Raw genomic sequence first — 12,927 nt, 5'->3', positions numbered from 1 at the left:
ACAAGACAGAACCACTTTGCTCCACCACACCAGACAGGGCCCCAGTTTCTCAGGCCACAACACTGTACGGGCCCTCGATAAAACCCCAGGGGAAAAACCAAAGGGAGTAAACCATGGGGCGGAATCAGCGGAAAAACTCTGGTAACATGAATAACCAGAATAGATCAACCCCCCCAAGAAAAGATACGGCAGATGTGATTGAAGATCCCATTCATAAACAACTGGCTGAGATGTCAGAAGTCGAATTCAGAATTTGGTTTGTAGACAAGATTAATAAAATGGAATTAGGAATTCGAGGAGAAATTCAAAAGTTGTCTCAAGAATTTAACGAATTTAAAGACAAAACCACCAAAGACTTAGACACACTGAAACAAGAACTTACAGCCCTCAAAGATATGAAAAATACAGTAGAATCCCTCAGTAACAGAATGGAGCAAGCAGAAGAAAGGATTTCTGACATTGAAGATAAAGTCTTCGAACGCTCCCAATCTCTCAAAGAGGAAGAGAAATGGAGAGCAAAAACGGATCACTCACTCAGAGAGCTCTCAGATAATTCGAAAAAACATAACATAAGGGTTATAGGAATTTCGGAGGCTGATGATGTGGCAGCCAAGGGCACAGAGGCCCTTCTACATGAAATTATGAAAGAAAATTTTCCAGACATGCCTAGAGAATCTGAAATTCAGATAGCAGACAGCTTCAGAACCCCAGCACGATTCAACCCCAAAAAGCCATCTCCCAGACATATCATAATTAGCTTCACTAAAGTTAACATGAAAGAGAAGATTCTCAAAGCAGCCCGGCGAAAGAAAACTATAACGTACAAAGGTAAGAATATTAGAATAACTGCAGATCTCTCTGCTGAAACTTTTCAAGCAAGAAGAGGCTGGTCATCAACTTTTAATCTCCTAAAGCAAAAAAACTTTCAACCCAGGATCTTGTATCCAGCTAAACTGAGTTTCATCTATGATGGAGAAATTAAATACTTCAATGACATTCATATGTTGAAAAAATTTGCCATAAGTAAACCAGCTCTTCAGGATGTTCTCAGACCTATCCTCCACAATGACCAACCCAATCCTATACCACAAAAGTAAACTCACTCAGAAACTTCGGATCAAACTCCAACTTCCACACTGGCGAAAGGATTAAAAATGTCCACTGGACCTTTGAAAAACTCGATACCCAAAATTCCACCAGACTTATCCTTACTCTCCATCAATGTGAATGGCTTAAACTGTCCTCTAAAGAGGCATAGGTTAGCTGACTGGATACAAAAACTTAAGCCAGATATTTGTTGCATACAAGAGTCACATCTCAACTTAAAAGACAAATACAGACTCAGGGTGAAAGGATGGTCATCCATATTTCAGGCAAATGGTAATCAGAAAAAAGCAGGTGTTGCAATTTTATTTGCAGATACAGTAGGCTTTAAACCATCAAAAGTAAGGAAGGACAAGAATGGTCACTTCATATTTGTTAAGGGTAATACTCAATATGACGAGATCTCAATTATTAATATCTATGCACCCAACCAGAATGCACCTCAATTTATAAGAGAAACTCTAACAGACATGAGTAACTTGATTTCCTCCAGCTCCATAATCGTTGGAGATTTCAACACTCCCTTGGCAGTGTTGGATCGATCCTCCAGAAAGAAGCTGAGCAAAGAAATCTTAGATTTAAACCTAACCATCCAGTATTTAGATTTAGCAGACATCTACAGAACATTTCATCCCAACAAAACTGAATACACATACTTCTCATCAGCCCACGGAACTTACTCCAAAATTGATCACATTTTAGGTCACAAGTCTAACCTCAGTAAATTTAAAGGAATAGAAATTATTCCATGCATCTTCTCGGACCATCATGGAATAAAACTTGAATTGAGTAACAACAGGAATCTGCATACCCATACAAAAACATGGAAGTTAAATAACCTTATGCTGAATGATAGCTGGGTCAGAGATGAGATTAAGAAAGAAATCACCAATTTTTTGGAACAAAATGACAATGAAGACACAAGCTATCAGAACCTCTGGGACACTGCAAAGGCAGTTCTAAGAGGGAAATTTATAGCACTGCAAGCCTTCCTCAAGAGAACGGAAAGAGAGGAAGTTAACAACTTAATGGGACATCTCACGCAACTGGAAAAGGAAGAACATTCCAACCCCAAACCCAGTAGAAGAAAAGAAATAACCAAAATTAGAGCAGAATTAAATGAAATTGAAAACAAAAGAATAATACAACAGATCAATAAATCAAAAAGCTGGTTTTTTGAAAAGGTCAATAAAATAGATAAACCTCTGGCCAACCTAATCAGGAAAAAAAGAGTAAAATCTCTAATATCATCAATCAGAAACAACAAAGACAAAATAACCACAGACTCATCAGAAATCCAAAAAATCCTTAATGAATATTACAAGAAACTTTATTCTCAGAAATATGAAAATCTGAAGGAAATAGACCGGTACTTGGAAGCACGCCACCTTCCAAGACTTAACCAGAATCAAGTGGAAATGTTGAACAGACCCATAACAAGTTCAGAAATAGCATCAACTATACAAAACCTCCCTAAAAAGAAAAGCCCGGGACCAGATGGTTTCACGTCAGAATTCTACCAAACCTTTAAAGAGGAATTAGTACCTATATTACTCAACCTGTTCCAAAATGTAGAAAAAGAAGGAAGACTACCCAACACGTTCTATGAAGCAAATATCACCCTGATCCCCAAACCAGGAAAAGACCCAACAAGAAAAGAAAATTATAGACCAATATCACTAATGAATATAGATGCAAAAATATTCAACAAGATCCTAACAAACAGAATCCAGCAACACATCAAACAAATTATACATCATGACCAAGTTGGTTTTATCCCAGGGTCTCAAGGCTGGTTCAATATACGTAAATCTATAAATGTAATTCAGCACATAAACAAATTAAAAAACAAAGACCATATGATTCTCTCAATTGATGCAGAAAAAGCTTTTGATAATATCCAGCATCCCTTCATGATCAGAACACTCAAGAAAATTGGTCTAGAAGGGACTTTTCTTAAACTGATAGAGGCTATCTACAGCAAACCCACAGCCAATATCATATTGAATGGAGTTAAATTGGAATCATTTCCACTCAGATCAGGAACCAGACAAGGCTGCCCATTGTCTCCATTGCTTTTCAACATTGTAATGGAAGTTTTAGCCACCGCAATTAGGGAAGAAAAGGCGATCAAGGGTATCCATATAGGGTCAGAAGAGATCAAACTCTCGCTCTTCGCAGATGATATGATTGTGTATCTGGAAAACACTAGGGACTCTACTACAAAACTCCTAGAAGTGATCAAGGAATACAGCAGCGTCTCAGGTTACAAAATCAACATTCATAAATCGGTAGCCTTTATATACACCAACAACAGTCAAATTTAAAAAGCAGTTAAGGACTCTATCCCATTCACAGTAGTGCCAAAGAAGATGAAATATTTGGGAATTTACCTAACAAAAGACGTGAAAGATCTCTATAAAGAGAACTATGAAACTCTAAGAAAAGAAATAGCTGAAAATGTTAACAAATGGAAAAACATACCATGCTCATGGCTAGGAAGAATCAACATTATCAAAATGTCCATACTACCCAAAGCAATATATACTTACAACGCACTCCCTATTAAAGCTCCACTGTCATATTTTAAAGATCTTGAAAAAACATTACTTCGTTTTATATGGAATCAGAAAAAACCTCGAATAGCCAAGACATTACTCAGAAATAAAAACAAAACAGGAGGAATCACACTACCAGACCTCAGACTTTACTACAAATCGATAGTGATCAAAACAGCATGGTATTGGCACAAAAACAGAGAAGTAGATATCTGGAATAGAATAGAGAACCAAGAGATGAATCCAGCTACTTACCGCTATTTGATTTTTGACAAGCCAATTAAAAACATTCAGTGGGGAAAAGATTCCCTATTTAACAAATGGTGCTGGGTGAACTGGCTGGCAACCTGCAGAAGACTGAAATTAGACCCACACCTTTCACCATTAACTAAGATAGACTCTCATTGGATTAAAGATTTAAACTTAAGACATGAAACTATAAAAATACTAGAGGAGAATGCAGGGAAAACCCTTGAAGAAATTGGTCTGGGTGAGTATTTCATGAGGAGAACCCCCCGGGCAATTGAAGCAGCTTCAAAAATACACTACTGGGACTTGATCAAACTAAAAAGCTTCTGCACAGCTAAGAACACAGTAAGCAGAGCAAGCAGACAGCCCTCAGAATGGGAGAAAATATTTGCAGGGTATAACTCTGACAAAGGTTTAATAACCAGAATCCACAGAGAACTCAAACGCATCAGCAAGAAAAAAACAAGGGATCCCATCGCAGGCTGGGCAAGGGATTTGAAGAGAAACTTCTCTGAAGAAGACAGGCGCACGGCCTTCAGACATATGAAAAAATGCTCATCATCTTTAATCATCAGAGAAATGCAAATCAAAACTACTTTGAGATATCATCTAACTCCAATGAGACTAGCCTATATCACAAAATCTCAAGACCAGAGATGTTGGCGTGGATGCGGAGAAAAGGGAACACTTCTGCACTGCTGGTGGGAATGCAAATTAATACATTCCTTTTGGAGGGATATATGGAGAACACTCAGAGATCTAAAAATAGATCTGCCATTCAATCCTGTAATTCCTCTGCTGGGCATATACCCAGAAGACCAAAAATCACAACATAACAAAGATATTTGTACCAGAATGTTTATTGCAGCCCAATTCATAATTGCTAAGTCATGGAAAAAGCCGAAGTGCCCATCGATCCACGAATGGATTAATAAATTGTGGTATATGTATACCATGGAATACTATGCAGCCTTAAAGAAAGATGGAGACTTTACCTCTTTCATGTTTACATGGATGGAGCTGGAACATATTCTTCTTAGTAAAGTATCCCAAGAATGGAAGAAAAAATATCCAATGTACACAGCCCTACTATGAAACTAATTTGGGACTCTCACATGAAAGCTATAACCCAACTACAACTTAACAATAGGGGGAAGTGGGAAAGGGGGGGGTGGGTGGAGGGAGGGGAATCGGTGGGATCACACCTGTGGTGCATATTACAGGGGTATTTGCGAAACTTGGTAAATGTAGAATATAAATGTTTTGGCACAGTAACTGAGATAACGCCGGAAAGGCTATGTTAACCACTGGGATAAAAATGTGTCAAATGGTTTATGAAGTGAGTGTATGATGCCCCATAATCATATCATTGTATACACTTATGATTTAATAAAAAAATTAAAAAAAAAAAAAAAAAAAAAATCAACAAAAGTAAGGAAGGACAAAAATGGTCACTTCATATTTGTTAAGGGTAAGACTCAATATGATGAGATTTCAATTATTAATATCTATGCACCCAACCAGAATGCACCTCAATTTATAAGAGAAACTCTAACAGACATGAGCAACTTGATTTCCTCCAACTCTATAATAGTTGGAGATTTTAACACTCCTTTGGCAGTGATGGATTGATCCTCCAACAAAAAGCTGAGTAAAGAAATTCTAGATTTAAATCTAACCATCCAGCATTTAGATTTAGCTGACATCTACAGAACATTTCATCCCAACAAAACTGAATACACATACTTCTCATCAGCCCATGGAACTTACTCCAGAATCGATCACATCTTAGGTCACAAGTCTAATTTCAGCAAATTTAAAGGAATAGAAATTATTCCATGCATCTTCTTGGACCATCATGGAATAAAACTTGAGATGAGTAACAACAGGAATCTGCATACACATACAAAAACATGGAAGTTAAATAACTTTATGCTGAATGATAGCTGGGTCAGAGATGAGATCAGAAGGAAATTGCCTAATTTCTGGAACAAAACGACAATGAAGACACGAACTATCAGAACCTCTGGGACACCGCAAAGGCAGTTCGAAGAGGGAAATTTATAGCACTGCAAGCCTTCCTCAGGAGAACAGAAAAAGAGGAAGTAAGCAACTTAATGGGACATCTCAAGAGACTGGAAATGGAAGAACAATCCAACCCCAAATCCAGTAAAAGAAAAAAAATAACCAAAATCAGAGCAGAACTAAATGAAATTGAAAACAAAAGAATAATACAACAGATCAATATATCAAAAAGCTGGTTTTTTGAAAAGGTCAACAAAATAGATAAACCTTTGGCCAACCTAATCAGGAAAAAAAGAGTAAAATTTCTAATCTCATAAATCAGAAATAACAAAGATGAAATAACAACAGACTCCTCAGAAATCCAAAAAATCCTTAATGAATATTACAAGAAACTATACTCTCAGAAATACGAAAATCTGAAGGAAATCGACCATTACTTGGAAACACGTCACCTTCCAAGACTTAATCAAAAACAAGTGGAAATGTTGAACAGGCCCATATCAAGTTCAGAAATATCATCAACCATACAAAATCTCCCCAAAAAGAAAAGCCCGGACCAGATGGTTTCACGTCTGAATTCTACCAAACCTTTAAAGAGGAATTAGTACCTATACTACTCAACCTGTTCCAAAAGGTAGAAAAAGGAAGACTACCCAACACATTCTATGAAGTAAACATTACCCTGATCCCCAAACCAGGAAAAGACCCAAAAAGAAAAGAAAATTATAGACCAATATCACTAATGAATATAGATGCAAAAATATTCAACAAGATTCTAACAAACAGAATCCAGCAACATATCAAACAAATCATACATCACGACCAAGTCGGTTTTATCCCAGGGTCTCAAGGCTGGTTCAATATACGTAAATCTATAAATGTAATACAGCACATAAACAAATTAAAAAACAAAGACCGGCGCCGCCTGTGGCTCAGTCGGTAAGGCGCCGGCCCCATATACCGAGGGTGGCGGGTTCAAACCCGGCCCTGGCCAAACTGCAACCAAAAAAAGCCGTGCTTTGTGGCAGGCACCTGTAGTCCCAGCTACTCGGGAGGCTGAGGCAAGAGAATCGCTTAAGCCCAGGAGTTGGAGGTTGCTGTGAGCTGTGTGAGGCCATGGCACTCTACTGAGGGCCGTAAAGTGAGACTCTGTCTCTACAAAAAAAAAAAAAAGACCATATGATTCTCTCAATCGATGCAGAAAAAGCTTTTGATAACATCCAACATCCATTCATGATTAGAACACTTAAGAAAATTGGTATAGAAGGGACATTTCTTAAACTGATAGAGGCCATCTACAGCAAACCCACAGCCAATATCATATTGAATGGAGTTAAATTGGAATCATTTCCACTTAGATCTGGAACCAGAGAAGGCTGCCCATTGTCTCCATTGCTCTTTAACATTGTAATGGAAGTTTTAGCCACCGCAATTAGGGAAGAAAAGGTGATCAAGGGTATCCACATAGGGTCAGAAGAGATCAAACTTTCGCTCTTCACAGATGATATGATTGTATATCTGGAAAATACTAGGGACTCTACTACAAAACTCTTAGAAGTGATTAAGGAATACAGCAGTGTCTCAGGTTACAAAATCAACATTCATAAATCGGTAGCCTTTATATATACCTACAATAGTCAAGTTGAAAAAACAATTAAGGACTCTATCCCATTCACAGTAGTGCCACAGAAGATGAAATACTTGGGAGTTTATCTAACAAAGGACGTGAAAGATCTATATAAAGAGAACTATGAAACTCTAAGAAAAGAGATAGCTGAGAATGTTAACAAATGGAAAAATATACCATGCTCATGGTTGGGAAGAATCAACATTGTTAAAATGTCCATACTACCCAGAGCAATATATAATTTCAACGCAATCCCCATTAAAGCTCCACTGTCATACTTTAAAGATCTTGAAAAAAATAATTCTTTGTTTAATATGGAATCAGAAAAAACATCGAATAGCCAAGACATTACTCAAAAATAAAAACAAAGCAGGAGGAATCACGCTACCAGACCTCAGACTATACTACAAATCGATAGTGATCAAAACAGCATGGTACTGGCACAAAAAAAGAGAAGTAGATGTCTGGAACAGAATAGAGAACCAAGAGATGAATCCAGCTAATTACCGTTATTTAATCTTTGACAAGCCAATTAAAAACATTCAGTGGGGAAAAGATTCCCTATTTTACAAATGGTGCTGGGTGAACTGGCTGGCAACCTGTAGAAGACTGAAACTGGACCCACACCTCTCACCATTAACCAAGATAGACTCTCACTGGATTAAAGATTTAAACCTAAGACATGAAACTATAAAAATACTAGAAGAGAGTGTAGGGAAAACCCTTGAAGAAATTGGGTTAGACGAGTTTTTTATGAGAAGGACCTCCGTGGGCAATTGAAGCTGCTTCAAAAATACACTATTGGGACTTGATCAAACTAAAAAGCTTCTGCACAGCCAAGAACACAGTAAGTAAAGCAAGCAAACAGCCCTCAGAATGGGAGAAGATATTTGCAGGTTATGTCTCCGACAAAGGTTTAATAACCAGAATCCACAGAGAACTCAAACGCATTAGCAAGAAAAGAACAAGGGATTCCATTGCAGGCTGGGCAAGGGACTTGAAGAGAAACTTCTCTGAAGAAGACAGGCGCATGGCCTTCAGACATATGAAAAAATGCTCATCATCTTTAATCATCAGAGAAAAGCAAATCAAAACTACTTTGAGATATCATCTAACTCCAGTGAGACTAGCCTATATCACAAAATCCCAAGACCAGAGATGTTGGCATGGATGTGGAGAAAAGGGAACACTTTTGCACTGCTGGTGGGAATGCAAATTAATACATTCCTTTTGGAAAGAGATATGGAGAACACTTAGAGATCTAAAAATAGATCTGCCATTCAATCCTGTAATCCCCCTACTGGGCATATACCCAGAAGACCAAAAATCACACCATAACAAAGATATTTGTATCAGAATATTTATTGCAGCCCTATTCATAATTGCTAAGTCATGGAAAAAGCACAAGTGCCCTTTGATCCACGAATGGATCAATAAATTGTGGTATATGTACACCATGGAATATTATGCAGCCTTAAAGAAAGATGGAGACTTTACCTCTTTCATGTTTACATGGATGGAGCTGGAACATATTCTTCTTAGTTAAGTGTCTCAAGAATGGAAGAAAAAGTACCCAATGTACTCACCCTTATTATGAAACTAATGTAGGACCTTCACATGAAAGCTATATCCCAGTTATAACCTAAGAATAGGGAGAAAGGGGAAAGGGAGGGGAGGGAGGGGGAAGGAGGGGGAAGGAGGGGGACTAATGTGATTATACCTGCGGTGCATCTTACAAGGGTATATGTGAATCCTAGTAAATGTGGAATGTAAAGGTCTTAGCAAAATAACTAAGAAAATGCTACAAAAGCTATGTTACCTAATGTGATGAAAATGTGTCAAACGATCTATGAACCAAGTGTATGGTGCCCCACGATCATACTAATGTACACAGCTATGGTTTAATTAAAAAAAGAACTGCCTTTGCTATACGTGGGTTTTTCCAGTTCCATACAAAACGCAGAATCATTTTTTCCAAATCTTGAAAGTACCATGTTGGTATTTTGATAGGAATGGCATTGAATAGGTAGATTGCTTTGGGAAGTATAGACATTTTTACAATGTTGATTCTTCCCTTCCATGAGCATGGTATGTTCTTCCATTTGTTAATATCCTCTGCTATTTCCTTTCTGAGGATTTCATAGTTTTCTTTATAGAGGTCCTTCACCTCCTTTGTTAGGTATATTCCTAGGTATTTCATTTTCTTTGAAACTATGGTGAAGGGAGTTGTGTCCTTAATTAGCTTCTCATCTTGACTGTTATTGGTGTATACAAAGGGTACTGACTTGTGGACATTGATTTTATATCCTGAAACATTACTGTATTTTTTGATGACTTCTAGGAGTCTTGTGGTTGAATCTTTGGGGTTCTCTAAGTATAAGATCATGTCGTCAGCAAAGAGGGAGAGTTTGACCTCCTCTGCTCCCATTTGGATTCCTTTTATTTCCTTGTCTTGCCTAATTGTATTGGCTAGAACTTCCAGCACTACGTTGAATAGTAAAGGTGACAGAGGACAACCTTGTCTGGTTCCAGTTCTAAGAGGAAAAGCTTTCAGTTTTACTCCATTCAGTCAAATATTGGCTGTGGGTTTGTCATAGATAGCTTCAGTCAGTTTTAGAAATGTGCCACCTATGCCTATACTCTTCAGTGTTCTAATTAGAAAAGGATGCTGGATTTTATCAAATGCTTTTTCTGCATCTATTGAGAGGATCATGTGATCTTTATTTTTGCCTCTGTTAATATGGTGGATAACGTTTATGGACTTGCGTATGTTAAACCAGCCTTGCATCCCTGGGATGAAGCCTACTTGATCATGATGAATGACTTTTTTTATGATAAGCTGTAATCTATAGGCTAGGGTTTTGTTGAGAATTTTTGCATCTATATTCATGAGTGAGATTGGTCTGAAATTCTCCTTTTTGTTTGGGTCTTTTCCTGGTTTTGGTATCAGGGTGATGTTTGCTTCATAGAATGTGTTGGGGAAGATTCCTTCTTCCTCAATTTTTTGGAATAATTTCTGCAGTACAGGAATAAGCTCTTCCTTGAAGGTTTGATAGAATTCTGGAGTGAAGCCATCTGGACCAGGGCATTTTTTGGTTGGAAGCTTTTTTGTTGTTTCTTTGATCTCAGTGCTTGAAATTGGTCTGTTCAGGAGCTCTATTTCTTCCTGGCTGAGTCTAGGGAGAGGGTGTGATTCATAATCACATTTAAAAGAAAAGCTTCCATCACCATTTTGAGAATGTGACAAATAACAGTATGATACATTTTTGAACATTGTATTCCACTTAACTTTAGAATACTCCATTTCATAAAGATATTACTCAGAAAACAGGCTTCAGGTATGCATGAAAAGAGAAATGCAGGCATTTCTACCTATGCTAAGATTTATTAATTCACTATTTAAAAGTACCTTAGATGTCCCATTATAATTGCTCTTAGGTAGCTATTTTTAACAAATGGTAATTATTATATTTTTCAGATAAGACAGATGGTACTTTGTCTACATAGAACTATATAAACAGTAAGACATTTAAATTATTTTACTATGAATTTTGTAACATAAGTTAACATATTTAGTTGTGACTAATTTATCCAACTTGATTTGTTAGAGAGGAAATGATATGCCCCCCAAGTGTATATGTCAGTTTCTTTGAAACAATTACATTGTATGCATGTGATAAGAAACAGTCTTATTCGATGTATATTTTTTGAATAAGCAGTACTGATAGCAGGTGTATGATTCCTTACTACCCAAATTCTTGACTACCAAGAAATGAGGACAGACTTTAGAAAAATACAATGCAAGAAAAGATTCAAGTTAAAAATATATTCTTTTGGTTAAAAATCACTCCCTTTTATAATAATCATTTGTGATCTGAACTCACAGAATGTCCCACAAGCCCAAAGTAATCTTCTCAATGTCATACTTGCAGTATTACAATGTTTTTTTTCAGTCTGGTATTTATGGAGGTTACTGGGTCACAGCAACATAGTATTTTAACTCTAGGAAGAGGATAGCTTTGTACCATTAGTTCCTTTGATAGTTCTCTTTCTTGAAATATTTTTGCTTTAGAAATCTCCGACATATGTAGTTTTCTTCAGATACTGTATATCCCAACTTTTTTTTAATTAATTTATTTTTTATTGTTAAATCATAGCTGTGTACATTTGTGCAATCAAGGGGTACAATGTGCTGGTTTCATATACAATCTGAAATATTCTCATCAAACTGTTCAACGTAGCCTTCATGGCATTTTCTTAGTTATTGTTATGTAGACATTTGTATTCTGCATTTAGTAGGTTTCGCCTGTACCCATTCTAAGATGCACTGTAGGTGTGGCCCCACCCATTACCCTCCCTCCACCTTGACTTCCCCCCTCCCTTCCCCTCCCTTGGCCCTTTCCCCATATTCTTGTGCTATAGTTGGGTTATAGCCTTCATATGAAAGCTATAAATTAGCTTCATAGTACCTCTTTCATGCTTACATGGATGGAGCTGGAACATATTCTTCTTAGCAAAGTATCTCAAGGATGGAAGAAAATGTATATCCAAACTTTTTATAGAAACCAACATTTTGTGGTAGGCATTCAAGAGTAATCTTGTAACAGTTCAGTTTCTTGCTTAGCAAAGTAAGGGTTGTTAATAACAGTTTGCCAAGCTGCTTTCCTCTGCATTCATCACTAACAACATCTACTCTTCCTTTCTTAGCACAGGAATGATTAAATTTGTGTTCTATTATCAGAGTTGCCGTAGCAACAATCTGTCCTAGAGTCACATCTTCCACAACTGTAACATAATAATCCCCTGATTTCTTCATATGCTCAAAAGATTTCATGAATTTTTCAGGGTTGATGACTCCAGTCTCTGTCAGCTGCCCTAGTACCTTAAAAAAAAACCTCTATTTAAGTCAGCAGTACAGAGAGGCCTCAAAACCAAGCCTTCTCCCGGGTGGGTTGGGGAAATGACTGGAGAAAACTTAGCTGTATTCTGACTCCAGTCCACTTCTTTGAGTAGACTTGGGTCAAACATAGGAGTTTCATCAAGTTTCATCTTTCCAGGAGGGTCCACACAGGCCCCGCAGTCTGCACTCCTCTCAGGGCACGTCAGACTCCCCACCACCACGGAGCATGGCACCAGATCTGGATCCGGATCCCGATAGGAGTTATTTTGAAACTGTTGGTCAGTTTGGGGAGTATTGTAATCTTAATAATATTAAGCCCCCTAATCCATTAATATGAGCTATCTTTCCATTTATTTAGGTTTTAATTTCTTTCAACAATGTTTCACAATTTTCAGATTATAGATTTTTCACTTTACTTTTTGTAATCCATTCAGATTTTCTATTTCCTCTTGAGTCAGTTTCAG

General features: G+C 37.4%; 1 pseudogene; it reads right to left on the bottom strand.

Annotated features, from left to right (window-relative positions):
• Positions 1 to 12,103: 12,103 nt before the first annotated feature.
• On the bottom strand, positions 12,104 to 12,630 carry LOC128577268 (glucosamine 6-phosphate N-acetyltransferase-like; annotated as a pseudogene).
• Positions 12,631 to 12,927: the final 297 nt, after the last annotated feature.

The sequence above is a fragment of the Nycticebus coucang genome, chromosome X, assembly GCF_027406575.1.
Source record: "Nycticebus coucang isolate mNycCou1 chromosome X, mNycCou1.pri, whole genome shotgun sequence".
NCBI lineage: Eukaryota > Metazoa > Chordata > Mammalia > Primates > Lorisidae > Nycticebus > Nycticebus coucang.
The sequence above is the reverse complement of the archived record's forward strand: the minus strand, read 5'-3'. Positions and strand labels throughout refer to the sequence as shown.